Below are 14,553 nucleotides of genomic sequence, written 5' to 3'. Positions count from 1 at the left end.
CAAATACAACCTGACTGTGCGTTTTATGCTCAACAACACAGGAGTGAAATAAAACAAGATCTCTCCTCACAAGGGTGTTGGGATCCATCCAGGGAAACAAACCAGCCACCCACAGCAAGGAGACAAATATGAAAGCATCAGGCGAGGCACAGACAGATGCGGTCGACCCCTTACCCACGGGGATCACTGCAGCTCCCAGCAGACGCCTGACCCCTCGGGCACTGCGGGGCCCTTCCATACACACCCGGGGCAACGTTCAGTTTATAAAGAGACACGCTAAGAGATTAACAACAACTACCAGTAATATGGAACGGTTATAACAATACAGCTTAATAAAAGTTATGGGAATGGCTTTGGGGCCACTATTAAAGATAAGGGTCACCTGAACAAAAGCACAGTGATGCCCCGACATCCAGCTGATCACCAAGGTGGCTACTGAGTGACTCACGGGCGGAGCGGCTACAGTGTGGAGACTCGGGACAAGGGATGGAGCGAACAGCGAGAGACTTCATCCCGCTACTCAGAGTGGCACAGCATTTAAATCCTGTGATTTCCTATTTCTGAAATTTTCCACTCAAAATCTTCAGATCGCGAGGGCTGAGGTGGGTGACTGAGATCACGGAAGAGAAACCACACCTCGGACAAGGGAGGACGACTGTAGTTCATTCTTCAACGGAGCCGCTTCTGACGCAGGGATGGACAGTCAGTCTGTCCGGGCAGCACCTGGACAGCCCCAGCCCACAGCCGACTCGGGACCACCGTGGGTGCGACGGCCCACGGGTGACTCTCAGCTCTGCTGCTCTTCCCTCCGTGGCTTTTACGCTCTTGGTTAATTTTTCCTAAATTAACTCAGGGTTTTATGACGACTTGTCTTAATTCTGAAGCATTTAAAGGGGAGTCAAGCAATAAACAGGCAGAGCTTTCGTTATTCATAATAGGTGCTGATAGCCTATCTACTCAAGCGTCTAAATTTGCCCAAATGAATTTGCTGCAGAGAAAATTCCTGCCTTATCATGTGCGAGTCGGGAAAGTTCAGTTTCTGGAACTTTCCACTTGCCACTCTCCCCACATCCTCGGGCTCCCCACGCCTTGGGGAGCCCAGCAGAGCTAAGGTTCCTGAAACAAGAGATAACTCACCCAATCTAGCAGTTACCCCAGGAAAATAAGGGGACAGCCATTCTCTAGACCAGAATCATCCAATTAAAACATAACTTTAAATGTTCTAGCAGCCGCATTTCAAAAAAGTGAAAAGGTTAAGTTACATGTAATAACCTACTTTATTCAACTGACTATTGTCAAAATTAAGAAACACCTTACAGTCCCCTCCTGGCGACAGGCCATCCTGGGTCAGACGAGCCACTTCTCGGGCTCAGCAGCCACGGGGGGCAGTGGTCGCCCGCGGGCAGCACAGCTCACAGCCCCTGCGGTGGAAACGTGTGGCGGCAGGAAGGGGCTTAGATAAAGGATTCCCAGAGGCCCAGATGCTCCCTCCCATCAGCTGACGAGGGTGGACTTGTGGACCCACAAAATCCACACGGTGCGGCCTTGTCTGTGGCATGTCCTCTGCTTCCCCTCTTTCCGTTTAAAACAACACCCACCTCACAAGGATCATTCTCATGACCACGTGGAAAGGAGCCAACGTGCCTGCAAACACGAGGGTCTGGGTCTATACCAGTGGCCAGCGGGACGGTCATCTTCATCAACACCCGTCGTAAGGGTAGTGACGAATTACTCGTAAACCACGACCCCTCAGTCTTTGCCCAGAAGAAAGTATAAATGAAGGACAGCACATGTCTGCAAGTCCCACCAACTCTCCAGGAAGCTCCCTAAGGGAAGTGCAGACGGCTGCAACGAGACACTGGACACGAACACCGGTGGGCAGAGGGACAGAACGGAATAGCCTTCCTGTGAGTCCACGGGGGCCACCAGCACAAACCCCACAACTGGCGGCTTAGGCAACAAAGCCATTCCTCAGTCCCGGAGGCTGGAGTCTGGGATGAAGCTGCCGCAGGCCGGCTGCCCGAGGCCTCTCTCCTCGGCCGGCAGACGGTCACCTTCTCCCGGTGTCCTCCCGGGCCTTTCGTCTGCGCTCGGGCACCTGTGTGCCCAAACGTCCTCCTCTCATAAGGACTTCTCCCGAGTCACACTGGTTCAGCCGCTAACAGCCTCATGTCAACTCGCCCCTTTAAATACTGTCACATTCTGGGGTCCTGGGGGTCGGGGCCTCCACTTACGAATTCTGGGGACCGTTCAGCCCATGATCCCGCACCACAATCTGCAATCTTGCATTAGGTGCTCACAGAGCTAAAGCATCCAGGCGACAGAGGACAGGTGCGGAGCGAGAAGCTCTGTCAGAAGGATGGACGGGGGGGGGGGGGGGGGGGCCATGGCAGCCACTGCGAAAGGCGGTTCCCTGCGCCACGGGCAGCCGGCAGTGGTGGGCAGGCAGAGCCATCCCCGCAGGAAGCAGCTTCTAACCCGTCACCTGCTCAACCAAGGACAAGGCTGTCCGGCGTCAGCCTCTCCAGACTGCCTTTCCTGCTGCCCTCGGTGTCAGCAAAGGCCAGCCGTGTCACCTCCACCTGGGAGTGGACACGCTCCCTCAGAGGGACCGAGAGGCAGCCTCTGAAGGGACCAGTGTCTCGGCTACTCAAAGGCATCGCTGGGACCAAACCCCAGCCCGCCAGCTGAGTCTCCTGCTCTGACCCTGGCGGCCACTCAGGTAACGCTCCCCTGCTAAGCTGTCACGAGAAGATTCCGGGACTGAAGGGTCTCCTCACTCCTTCCCACTCTCAGATCCCATCCAGAGGCTGTCCCAGGACAAGGGCAGGGACGGGCGGGACAGACCCCTGAGGAATGAACTGGAGAGAGGAGCGGCCGTGGGAAGGAGGCTGAGACTGACTGTCACAGGCCAGGAACCTGGGGCCACAGCACCCGGGAGATGCAGGAAAAGGTTCCCCCCTGGAGCCTTCGGGGGGCACAGAGGCCCTGCAGATGCCGTGGTTTTGGACTTCTGGCCTCCAGAACTACAGGAGAACATCCCCTGTCGCCTTAGCAGCCCTAGAAAACCGACAGACTCGGATTAAGCTCGACTTGACCACTGACCAAGCTTTAGACCTTCAGAGAAGATGGGACAGCTCACGAATGAAGCACGTCCTGGGGAAAGATCCCGGAGAAAAGCTGAGGTCTCGAGGCACAGCCGTGACTGGAACCAGCTAAGACCAAGGAGAGTGGGGGGTGAGAAGAGAGGAGCAGCCGACCCCCAAAGTCAACAACTTTCTGAGGACTGAGGGTCCGGCTTCCATCCAGCCCGAGGGGATCTGTCCACAACGGGGCCAAAGCTCCTGTTGACATTCAATCCCTGGGCCTCTGGCCGCCCTCGGCCCTCTCCTCTTTGCTCCCGCAGCCAGAACACACTCCTCCCGGCCTTACTGTGAGGGGAGCACCGGCTCTTAATCCCCACGGGCAAGTGGATCACAGAACAAAGCAAGTACCACTTGAAAAACCTAAATTTCCACTCAGGGCCACCCACCCACAGATGAATGTCCAGAAGCATTAACTCAATGCTTCTCATTATAAAAGCAACCCCGACATCATTGCAGACTCTTTCTAAGTTACTGAAACTTTTGCATAAGGAAAAAAACCCCTAATCTCAACACTCAAAGATGTATGTGGTTGGTATTTTGGCTAGATTTACTATTGGTGTCTGACGTCATTAAGAGAAACACTTTACAATTAAAGAAAAAAAGGTTGAAGATGAAGTATTTGGGAGGAATCACCCAGACAAAGAAAACGGGGGTGGGGCACCGAAACCTGAGAAAACAGAGACAACTGCGCCCAGGCCATCAAAGGCCATCAAAGGCCATCAACCAACTTAAAGCTGCTGGAAGCCAGGGGGAGTTTATTCAAACCTAGGGAGGAAATTCAGAGAGGAACCTCGCTTCGGGTAAGCATCCTGAAGTCAGTCGCAGGAACACTCGGGGCATTAAACTGTTAAAGCCGACTCGTGTCCTCACTAAGTTCTCCGTCTCAGAATTCCACAGAATGGCTTTTCTAAACTGGAAAACTGTACCTTCATATTTCCCAGAAAGATTCCATTTTTCCCCAAATTTTGGTTTTCTAGCAACCATATCACAGCCATCAAGACCATATTTTATGCCCCTGGAGATAGTTTGCCCAAGTCCCTGTAACAGCCTGGGAGAGGTCCCAAATGTCACCGGGGCTGGCTCTATGCGATGTAAAAACATATAGCACTAGGGGTCCATAAATTCACTTTTCCTGACTTGGGTAGGATTCAGAACAGCTGTATCACAGGCTAGACAACGTGGATTTCTGCCATTAAAGCTCAAGAGGCTGGCTCTGGCCAGTGGATCAGCTGGTTAAAGCGCTGTCCCAGATACGCCAAGGTTCCAGGTTCATCCCGGGTCAGGACACATACAAGAATCACCCAACTGCCCTGGCCGGTGTGGCCCAGTGGTAGAGAATCAGCCCGCAAACCAAAGGGTCTCGGGTTCGATTGCCAATCAAGGGCACATACCTGGGTTGCAGGTTTGGTCTCAAGCCCCAGTCGGGGCATGTTCGGGAGGCAACCAATCGATGTGTCTCTCCCACATCAATGTTTCTCTCTCTCTCTCCCCACCTCCATCCCTTCTACTCTCTCTAAAAATCAATGGAAAAAATATCCTCGGGCGAGGATACTCTCACACACACACACACACACACACACACACACACACACACACACACACGAACGGGCATTTACTTGGATCTCTCGCCTTTGACCAGAAGACTCCAAATTCCTAATACCAACCTGCAACTTTTGCAAATAAAGGCCACCTGATTTTGACTCCATTTCCTGGCAGAAACAGGTCATTTGGGTGTTTTGGTGGGAAGTGGGCCGAGGTCGTGCGGCAGGTTCCCGAGGGAATCTGAAAGGTTTGCAACAAGTGTTGAGGGTTCAAGGGACCAAGGCTGCAGGCAGGTTCAATCCCAAATTAAGTAATTAACTGTCAGGGGAGAAAGGGAAGAAACCACAGGGTGCGTTTTGTAAATCAATGTTTAAATAATTAGATCCTGAAATTGTTACGTGAAAACCTCAGTTATGAGGTTTTAATTTTCTAAATTACAATGAAATGTTAAAGTTCGGCTGATATAACCGTAGAACTGAAGTGTTAATTTCTCTTCGCGGGGGTTCCAGGATGAGGTCACCACTCCTCACTCTAACACTCATAAAGCTTCTAAAATGTCACCGTAGCTCTCGCACTGAACGTGGAACATTAAAAAATTTTTTAACCCTCACCTGAGGATATTTGTTTGTTTGTTTGTTTGCTGGAGGGGTTTTTTTGGTTAATGCTCACCTGAGGATATTTTTTCCATTGGTTTTTAGAGAGAGTGGAAGGGGGAGAGAGAGAAACATCGATCAGTTGCCTCCCGTGTGTGCCCCAACCAGGCACAGGACCTGGAGCCTTTTTGGCATAGGGACAATGCTCCACCTGGCTGAGCCACCCAGCCAGGGTCGAAAATATTTTTAATGCTCAATAAACTGCTTAAGAGGAGTTTATGATCAGCCTGCACACGTTCTGCCCCCATACCATGAACCCCAGCAGTTCTAGGGCTAAACAAGCCTTTTGTGAGCGTCACTGGCGATACCCTGAAGTCAGGGAGGGGTGACACTGCTCAGACACAGGGAAGCCCAAAACACTGGAAATTATTACCCAATTTTTAAAACTTTCTACCCTAAAAAAGATACTTCATACGGCTTAATAACAACCACAATTTTTTGCCTGGCCCGGCGGGGCTCAGCAGTTGAGCGTCGACCTAGGATCCAGGAGATCGCAGTTCAATGCCTGGTCAGGGCACAGGCCCAGGTTGCAGGCTCGATCCCCAGCAGGGGGCAGGCAGGAGGCAGCCGATCCATGACTCTCATCATTGATGTTTCTCTCTCTCTCCCTCTCCCTTCCTCTCTCTGAAATCAATAAAGATTTTTTTTAAAAAATAAAAAAACAATTTTTTAAACAACCAAAATAATTTGATGCCCCTGATTATTGATTATTGATCTGATTATTGATTTCCGGATACTCACTTCCAAGAAAACACAAACAGCTTTCTTTCCTAAGTAATGAAATTTAAACGCGTCACCTCTAACAGGATCTGTGCCTTCTGAACGCAGGATTCTTACCCTCAGCGTTACTGACCATGGGTCAGGTCATTCTCCATCTGGGGACAGTCCCGTGCTGTGCAGGATAAAATGATGTCCCGGCCTCACCAACTCGATGCCAGATGTCTCCTTGTATCTAAACAGACGCCGGCATTACCTCCCGAGGGCGAAAACCAAAAAAAGTCTCTGTCGCTGCCAAATGTCCCCTGGCGAGTAAACTGCCCCCAGGTAGGAACCTGTGTCCTAATATAACACAACAAAATGTGACCCAGCAGAAACTTAACACCCAAAAGCTGATGCCCAAAGATAGTTCACTTTCAAATTACTTTGCAAGTATTTCCTCACGTAGCTTTGATAAATAAATCACTGAGTCATCCACACAGCCTTTTAAATAAACAAAGTATTGCTCTTTTTTTTATGTGAAATCAGCTTTAAAATAGAATGTTTCAAGTGCTCCTTTTCTCAAGCTCCTAAATTAAGTCATGCCCACGGCGCTATAGAAAAGAAAATATAAAGCTGGCGTGCCACCCCAGCGAGGGAGAAAAAAGCAACGGCGAAGTACAACTAAGCAAACATCTTCCACTGATGTTCAGCTTTTAAAAAGCAAACACTATGCAAAGGACGCCATGAGGAACAGAAAGCAATGATCCGCAGAAGGAAAATGTTTGCAAATCACGTATCGGGTAAAGGACTTGTACCTAGAAAAAAGAATTCACGCAATTTAATAAACAGACCAAAAACACTCCAAAAATGAGCACATGTCTGATCAGACATTTCTCCAAAAATATACAATCAGCCAGTGAGCACAGGGAAAGATCTCAACATCATTATTTCTCAGGGAAATGCAAATCAAGACCACAAGGAGCCCTGTCCAGGTTGGCTCAGTGGGTACAGCATTGGTGGGCGGACGGAAGGGTCTCGGGTTCAATTCCGAGCAAGGGCACCTGCCTCAGTGGCAGGCTCGATCCCGGAGCCGGTCGGCCTGTGTGGGAGGCGACCAATGGATGTCCCTCGCTCTTCTTCTCTCTCCCTCCCCCTCCCTCCCTCCCTTCTACTCTCTCTAAAAATCAAAGGAAAAACATATCCTCAAGTAAGGATTAACAAAAAAAATAAAAATGTTCTAAAATTGATGGTGGTGATGGTTAGACAAGGCTGTAAACATGCCAAAAACCACTGAATTGTGCAGGTTCAAGACCTGAGTTGTACAGTATTAAATTCTATCTTCATAAAGCTGTTATAAACACGACCGACAGACAAGGCAGGGAACACGTCATCACACCTACAGAACTCAACCTCACCCGCCACCGGCAGCTGGAGCTGGGGGCCCATGGGGAGCTGGGGGCCCATGGGGAGCTGGGGGCCCAGCAGGGAGCAAAGTTGCAAGAACAGATAGGTGAGGTCACTGGTGTTCTCGCTTTATAAAGGGGAGGTCAGACGTCACGGTCGTGGAAATGGAACTCAATTAGAGGGCCACGTAAGTCACATACAGACTAACGAACATACGAACTGTAAAAGTTATCATCAAAAAGCTGGAGAAGGCAGGCAGGAGGTGGGGGCCATGCTGAAGCTAAATTATCATTTATCATAACAGGAGGTAGATGCAAAAGCAGTCCCGGCGTCTTACTTTGTGACACAGAGATGATTAAAACCACCGTGAAGCAGGTTGATGGTGGGAGCAGAGTGGGTGGGGAGGGGACTGGGGAGGAGAGTGGGGGGGAGGGGGAGGGGCGCAGAGGAGAGTGGGGGAGCGGGGGAGGAGAGTGGGGGGAAGGGGGGGATGAGGCTGGGGACCGGCTCCTGCTGCTCGCACCCCGCTCATCTGTTCTGAGTGTGTCGACACTGCGTGGAGCTATTACTGTACACACTGTTTTTAGAATCAATCAAACTCTGCTTTAATTGAGCTGAAAAATCTGCATTAAATAAGCATAGGATTTATGTCAGGAAAAATATTAAAGTGGACACCACGTCACTGTGTGAAACTGAGCAGTGTCCTGGAGCAACACAGCCGGACTGCACCCCTCGGCAGGCAGCTTGGAACCGCACATTAGGTCCTGCAGAGAACAGAAAACTGCGCAGAGACCCCCCTCCCCTTCCCCACTTGGGGCAAACAGCGAGACCCAGCACAGCCGGGCAAAATCACAGCAGGGCAAGAGCACTGGGCCGCCCTTAGTAACCTTGGGATCCAAAGGTCGTTTTAATGAAAAAGTGCAGGTGGCGTTGTCCCCCTAGGGCAGTCCCGGGTCAAACACCTTTAAAACCCAGCAGGGGTCATGAGCCGCTAGCCCCCCAGAACAGGGAAATACTACGGGGTCACTTAAAACATTGTCAGGGTTACAGCTCTGACCCTCGGGACTCAGGTCTGCAGGCGGCCAAACAGGGCACTTTTGAGAATGTCAGGTGGAGGAACTAACTTGACAATCGGCACAACCAGGAGCCTCCCAGGTACCCTAGAAGGCTGGAGGTGTCCGCACCAGAAGAGCCCGCCCTCTGTGCCCTTGGGTTCCAGAGATCCTTGTGTCCCATGAGGAAACAGAGATGCACATTTTGCAAAAGACAGAAACTAACACATTACCTAGGTTACCCGGGTCAGGCTCCTATTAAGTCAAAAAAAAAAAAAAAAAAAAGTCCACATAGAAAGGTCATGACTAGGACAAACCCGTTCTGAGCCTGTAAAGGCGGGGTGGGGAACGTCCAGCCTGCGGTCCACATACGGACCTTGAAATCATTGGGTCTGGCCCTTCCAAGGCCACCGCAGGCAGGACTCGAAATTCAATAAATCTAGAAGCTTTTTTCACTGCTAATTTTTAACTTGATAATTTTGTACGGCCCATGAATGATGTTATAAATATCCAAATGGCAGAAAAAAGGTTCCCCACCCCTGCTCTAAAACACGGCCCAAAAAGCAAGTGGAACTAGTGAACCCAGAATCCCAACTCTCCCCGACCTGCCTGCTGGACCCTTAATTCACCTGGAATGTGGCCAAATGCTCCCCACCCACCCCGGGGGTGCAGCTGGGTCCAAAGAGATCTTGCTCCAGAATCTGAAGACGCTCTGAGGTGGCAAAGCTGGAATCTCTCCTCCCAAAACCAGGGGTCCCCTACATGGTAGGTGGAAGGGGAGGTGAGGCAGGCTCCCTCCACCAGCCCCTCGGACTCAACCTGCAGACACCAGGCCACCCCACCTCTTCTGAAGGCCCTGGGTGAAAATCCCCTGGGCTTCCATCCCCAAGGTGCTGACAAGGCCTCAGGGCGCATCCCCACAGCCATGACTCAGATCCCCACACCCGTGACTCACTGACCTCCCCTCCCCTGCCCACCCCCAGGGGCAGCCCGGTGGCTTCCCAGTGCTCTTCGCACCTCTGCCAAGGGCCGGGGAAACCAGGGGCAGGAGCTGGAACTGACCTGTTTCCAAGGTCAGCAGCTCCCGGCCTAGGAGGAGGGCGGGCGGGCAGGAGAGCCCTGGGCTGGAGGCAGCCGTGGCAAAGCAGCCACTTTCTGCAGGACACCCATCTCCTCCACGGCCACAGAGCACGGTGCCTGGTGGTCTCTAAGGAAAAGCACCTGAATCCCAGCCTCATCTCCAATGCCCTCCTCGCCCACTCCAGGCCGAGTGTGGGAGCCGAGGCCACTGTCTCCCAATCGCACGTCCTCACACACCTGCACACAAAAGCTTCCCGCTTCAGGGGGCAGGAGCCGTGTGAATGACTCAGTCACTTATCTATCAAAGCTACGAAGAAGAACACAGGTATCTTTTTCATTAAGCCAAACACCCTTCTCTCCCTCTCATTCCTCTCCACAAATTCAAAGCAGCCGGGCAGGAAAACTTGCAGGGCCCTTCCTACGACACCCCGGTTTTGCTGGGGGCTCAAGGCTGCAGGGACCTCATCCCTCAACAGCTGCACCCTGAGGCCAGCTGGGGAGAGAAACTTTGTAGCAGCCCCGAGGGCAAAGGGCATCTGAGCCCCAAGATGCACTGGGCTGAACGCTTCCTCCGAGGAGCCCGGGCTGAATCGCCCCTCTTTGTTTAACACCCTCTAAGTGCACACAACCCAGCGGCTCTGACGTCACCCCAGAACTGTGGCCCCTCCGCTCTGCCGCCGGTTCAATCAGACCCCCACCTGCAGAACTGAACATACCGCGCGTCTCTCGGCCCAGCCTCTGGCGGGAACCCCTCCCCGAGCCAGAGAGCGCGGAGGTCTCCCAGAAGCTTCTCACAAGCACAGGCAGGCTCTCCGTGCCCACAGTCCAGGCTCTGTGAAGTTCTTAATGAGGTCCCCGGGGACCCCGGGAACAGGCAGGTCTTATGCTGGAGGGGTGTGGAGGGAGGCGCAGGAGGTCGGCGAGGGGATGGAAGGGAGAAGTCGCCTAACTATTAATATCTTGTACCCTTTACACTAGAGCATTGTTTCATTCTCAAAACACTCTGTTCCTGGCTGAGTGCTGCTTTACTTCTGAGTGCCTCCTTTATTTAATAATAATAAAAAATCTTTACAAGTAACTGATTTGGCCTACGCAGATGAGAGATCCTTTTTTCTTTTAACACAGGAGTTATTATTGACAGAAAACAGCACTGAGAGATGAAACGACCTGAGAGTGGAATTGTGAAAAACAGAACAATTTGGCTGGGGCCTTGCAAATCTGTTTTTCCTGGTCCCACATTGAGGGGGGAAAAGACAGAGACACGCTCAGAAACATGCACTCTACCTATGTGGTTAATTTAGAAAGGAAAATGTATACATGTGCCCGTATACATACATATACACACACACACATACACACACACACACACACACACACACACACACACACACACGCCAGTGATAGAGCGTTTCAAATGCCGGAGCCCAGACGACTGGAGACAAACATAAGCATCTCCCCTAAACACAAGCCTGAACCTGCGGGGTTCAGGACTCCCACAGGACTCGGAATATGGCCCACGGACACCAAGTCCCACCTCCTCTCCTCACCTCACCCCTCTCACAGGGGCAGAAGCCCGGTCCTCAGGGCTTCGTCCTCAGGGCTTCGGGGCAAGCTCTCCCCTGCACTCACATAGGGAGGGCACAGGCGTGAACTCCCAATATTCACCTGCTGCCTCACAAAACCCTTCTCCTCAGGCAGTAAGCCCCTTGCTGTTGGGGCCAAGTGTATGCCCTCAGCAACTTTGGGGAGGAATGGTCACCCCTCCCTCCTGAAAGCCTGGGATTTGGTCGGCTGTCGGAACTGCAGGAATTTGGGGGGAGGAGACAGGCCCAGGACCAGGGCCGCCGGTCCTTTCAGGTTCAGAGGGGCGGGGCAGGGAGCTGGGAGACGGATCTGCAGGGGACAGGGGAGGAAGCCTTTGCTCTTCCTCTTTGGATGAGCATTGGAGTGGAGTTAAATTGTCAGCTTAATGAGATTTCCTAACCACGTGCTCCTTTCAAGTCTAGGTCCCAACCGATTTCTTCCCCAGACGGCAGCAGGGGGCAAAGTCGCCTTCCCATCCCTCAGGGCCGGAGAATTCCCAGAACAAGTGCAGGAACTGGAAACTGGTTATCAGATTATTTACATCCAGCGGTAACACCACTGCCCCACAGTGCTGGAGTCAGCCCCCACTCGCCGCTCCACTCACTACTCGGGGAGGCGATGAGGCAGATCCGAGAACAGAGGGGTGGAGGGTGCCTCCCAGTGAACTGTTCCCACTGGACAGGCCCCCGACCAGTTTGCATTTTTGCTTTGCTTATTTGCTTGTTTTGGCCAGTAATGGCCTCTGGGTCTACATTCAAAGGATGTGTTACTGGGCCCAGCTCAATAATCTGCCCCAACGGGCAAAGGGTTTTGAAACAGGAGCTTTTTTTTTTTCCAATAGCATCTTACTCTGTTGGCAAGCCCGAGATGGTCATTTTTAAACCGTCTATCTGGTTACGGGCTGTTAAGGGGTCTTCTTGTTTTGGTTTTTCCTGTATGACACTGGGTGTCTCTTGGCCTAAAGACAGCTGGTGGAGCAGCAGAAAAACAAGTCCAAACACACTGACAGCATTTTGAAGCTTTTCAATGAAATCAATGTTCCTTTCCCACCTTCCCAACTTAATCAACAGCTTCCTCCAGAGGTTTATTTCCCTCCATTCAATGATAATTACTTAGCAACTTCCGTGTTTACAGCTCAAAGCCCATCTCCCGGAGCTCTTTCCATGGGGTACGACAGAGTGTATTCCAGAAGCCAGCGATTACCCGACTTCTGCTCCGAGGCACAGCTCAGATTTCACTCCTACCAGGAAGTGTTCCCTCCCGCTCCAGGTATCTCTTTGTTCAAACCTCCCTCCATCCGGGCATTAATCACTGTGCGCAGCGGCCATTGGTTCCCGCAGCTGCTTCCCACCTGGACAGGTTCCCTCCCCGCCCAGGCCTGGGCCTCGGCATCGCCTTAAGGAAGCAGGAAAGACAAACAACGAAAACCTCACGGAAATTCAAACAGAACAGGCTGTGAGCGGTTAGTTAAGCACCGTTTAGTGAAGCCTAAGGCCATTAAACAAGCCCTGCTTGGAGCTGAAAACAGCAGCCTCGTGGTTTTTACAATGAACAGGAGCTGGGAGAGTGGAAAACTGCGGAAAGGCACCCAGGGCAGGACACAGGGCTCTGTCCTCTATAACCGAGTCCCTCTAGCAGGAAAACCGGGTCATGCCAGTGGCTCATACCTGGCAGGCACTGTCCTAAGCAGTTTATTTATATGGTCGTCTTAACCCCTCCCACAGATGGGAATGCTTGTCCCCACTTTGGGGCTCAGAAACTGGGACTCGGGGAGATTTAGTAGCCGGCCTGAGTCACAGCTTGTGAGCAGGTCCTGGAACCCAGGTTGACTTGACCACAGCGTCCAGGCTCTTAACCTCTACTCCAGCTCAAACAAAGTGTGCGCCAAGTCAGCACGCGTGGGTAACTGATCCGGCCCGCTATGACTCAAGGATGCCCCACAGCTGCTCGGCGGGGCCGCGTGGGCACCGCCAGAAGCGGGCACGGATTGGCCAGCGTCCCGAAGGGCTCGCGCGCGTCCTTCAAGACCTGCCAGCCTGCAGAAAAGGCAGGCTCCGTACAACCTGGGATGATCAGGGGGCAAGGACAGAGGACGCTACTGTTAGGGATGGGAGTGTGGCTCTGTCCGCACCCCGACGGCCGCCCATCTGAGAGGGACCCTGGCCAGGACGCACGGCCTCGGTGCGCAGGGGACTGGAAGCCAAGGCGCCGCCAGGGCGTCTTTTCCCTGCAGCATCTCGCCGGGAGGCCGGGGGAGGGGGCGTCACCTGACAGCACGCACCAACTTCTCCGGGCTCGGAGGGGCGCGTGGCAGCGGCCAGGGCCCGGGGGGCGCAGCGCGCAGCTCTTGCCCAATGGCGAGGTCTGTAAACAAAAGCGGGCCCCACGCGGGTCACCGGCGGGTGGTAAGGGGTGCGGCGCAGCAGCATCCCGGCGGCCGAGCCCGCGATCGCGAGCGGGGTCCCCGCGCCCGGGCCAGGCATTGTCTGCGCGCCTGCAGGATGCCGCTTTAAACGCCCCCTCCCAGGTCGGCCGCGGGTCTCCGGCCTGGTGTGCCGACCCCGGCTCTCCTCCCCGCGTGTCCGGCCCCGAGCGCGGCACCAATCACCAAGGTGAGCGCCCGGGCAGCGTCGCCGAACCCGGGGCCTGGAGGTGCCCGGGTCTGGGACGGAGGCACCACACACAGACACCCGCACGCACACGCACACGCACGCCCTCCCCGAAGTTGATTAAAAAAAATCAGCCGACAAATACAAAGTGCCGCCGCCGCCGCAAGTCAGCGCTGACCTCCTGTCGCCGGGAAGACCGACCGCCAACGCCCGGACACTGTCACTTCCATTCGGCGCCGGGCACCTGGGCGCCGCTGGCCCGTCTCGCTTCTTAAGGTTCGAACGAGATGTCCCCCCGCCTCCCGAGTGTGCGAGCACGAAAACAATACCAGCCGAGCGCAATCGGGGGGAGCTAGGACCCGCCGGGAGCCCCGGTGTGCGGGAGACGGGGGTCGGGACGTGCCCGTCACGAGCGGAGGAGCTCGGGCACCCTCCTCGCGCCCCTCGGGGTGGCTCTGGACAGACGGCCGGCGCACCCAGGCCCGCGGTACTCACCCGCGACGCTCGCCCGACCTCCGCGACGGGGACGGCACGATGCGGGAGCGCCGGACCCGGGCGGCGGGGACCGAGGCGACCGCGGCGCTGCGGAGATGCGCGCCCGACGGCGGCGGCGCTGCTCCTCCCGGCCGCCGCGGCGCTCGGCCGGCCAATGGGAGCTGTCAAGGTGCCTCCGCGGGCGGCCTCGGGGGCGGGGCCGGGGGAGCGCGTGGGAAACCGGGCTCCGATTGGCCCGCCTGACGATCGCTCCGCCTCCGCCTGGCCAATCAGCGGCGGCGGATACGGG

At 54.0% G+C, this 14,553-nt stretch overlaps 1 protein-coding gene across 2 annotated transcripts in view; it reads right to left on the bottom strand.

The window, feature by feature from the left end:
• The window catches only part of TIAM1 (TIAM Rac1 associated GEF 1), a 215,199-nt gene extending 200,877 nt beyond the window's left edge, over nt 1–14,322 (bottom strand). For both annotated transcript variants that reach the window (XM_087818493.1, XM_087818492.1), the window contains exon 1: nt 14,265–14,322. The gene's annotated coding sequence lies outside the window, so the exon portion shown is untranslated. The remainder of the gene's footprint in view (nt 1–14,264) is intronic.
• Between the last annotated feature and the right edge of the window lie 231 nt (nt 14,323–14,553).

Source organism: Miniopterus natalensis, chromosome 6 (genome assembly GCF_054644295.1).
Source record: "Miniopterus natalensis isolate mMinNat1 chromosome 6, mMinNat1.hap1, whole genome shotgun sequence".
In the NCBI taxonomy this organism is placed as follows: domain Eukaryota; kingdom Metazoa; phylum Chordata; class Mammalia; order Chiroptera; family Miniopteridae; genus Miniopterus; species Miniopterus natalensis.
The sequence above is the reverse complement of the archived record's forward strand: the minus strand, read 5'-3'. Positions and strand labels throughout refer to the sequence as shown.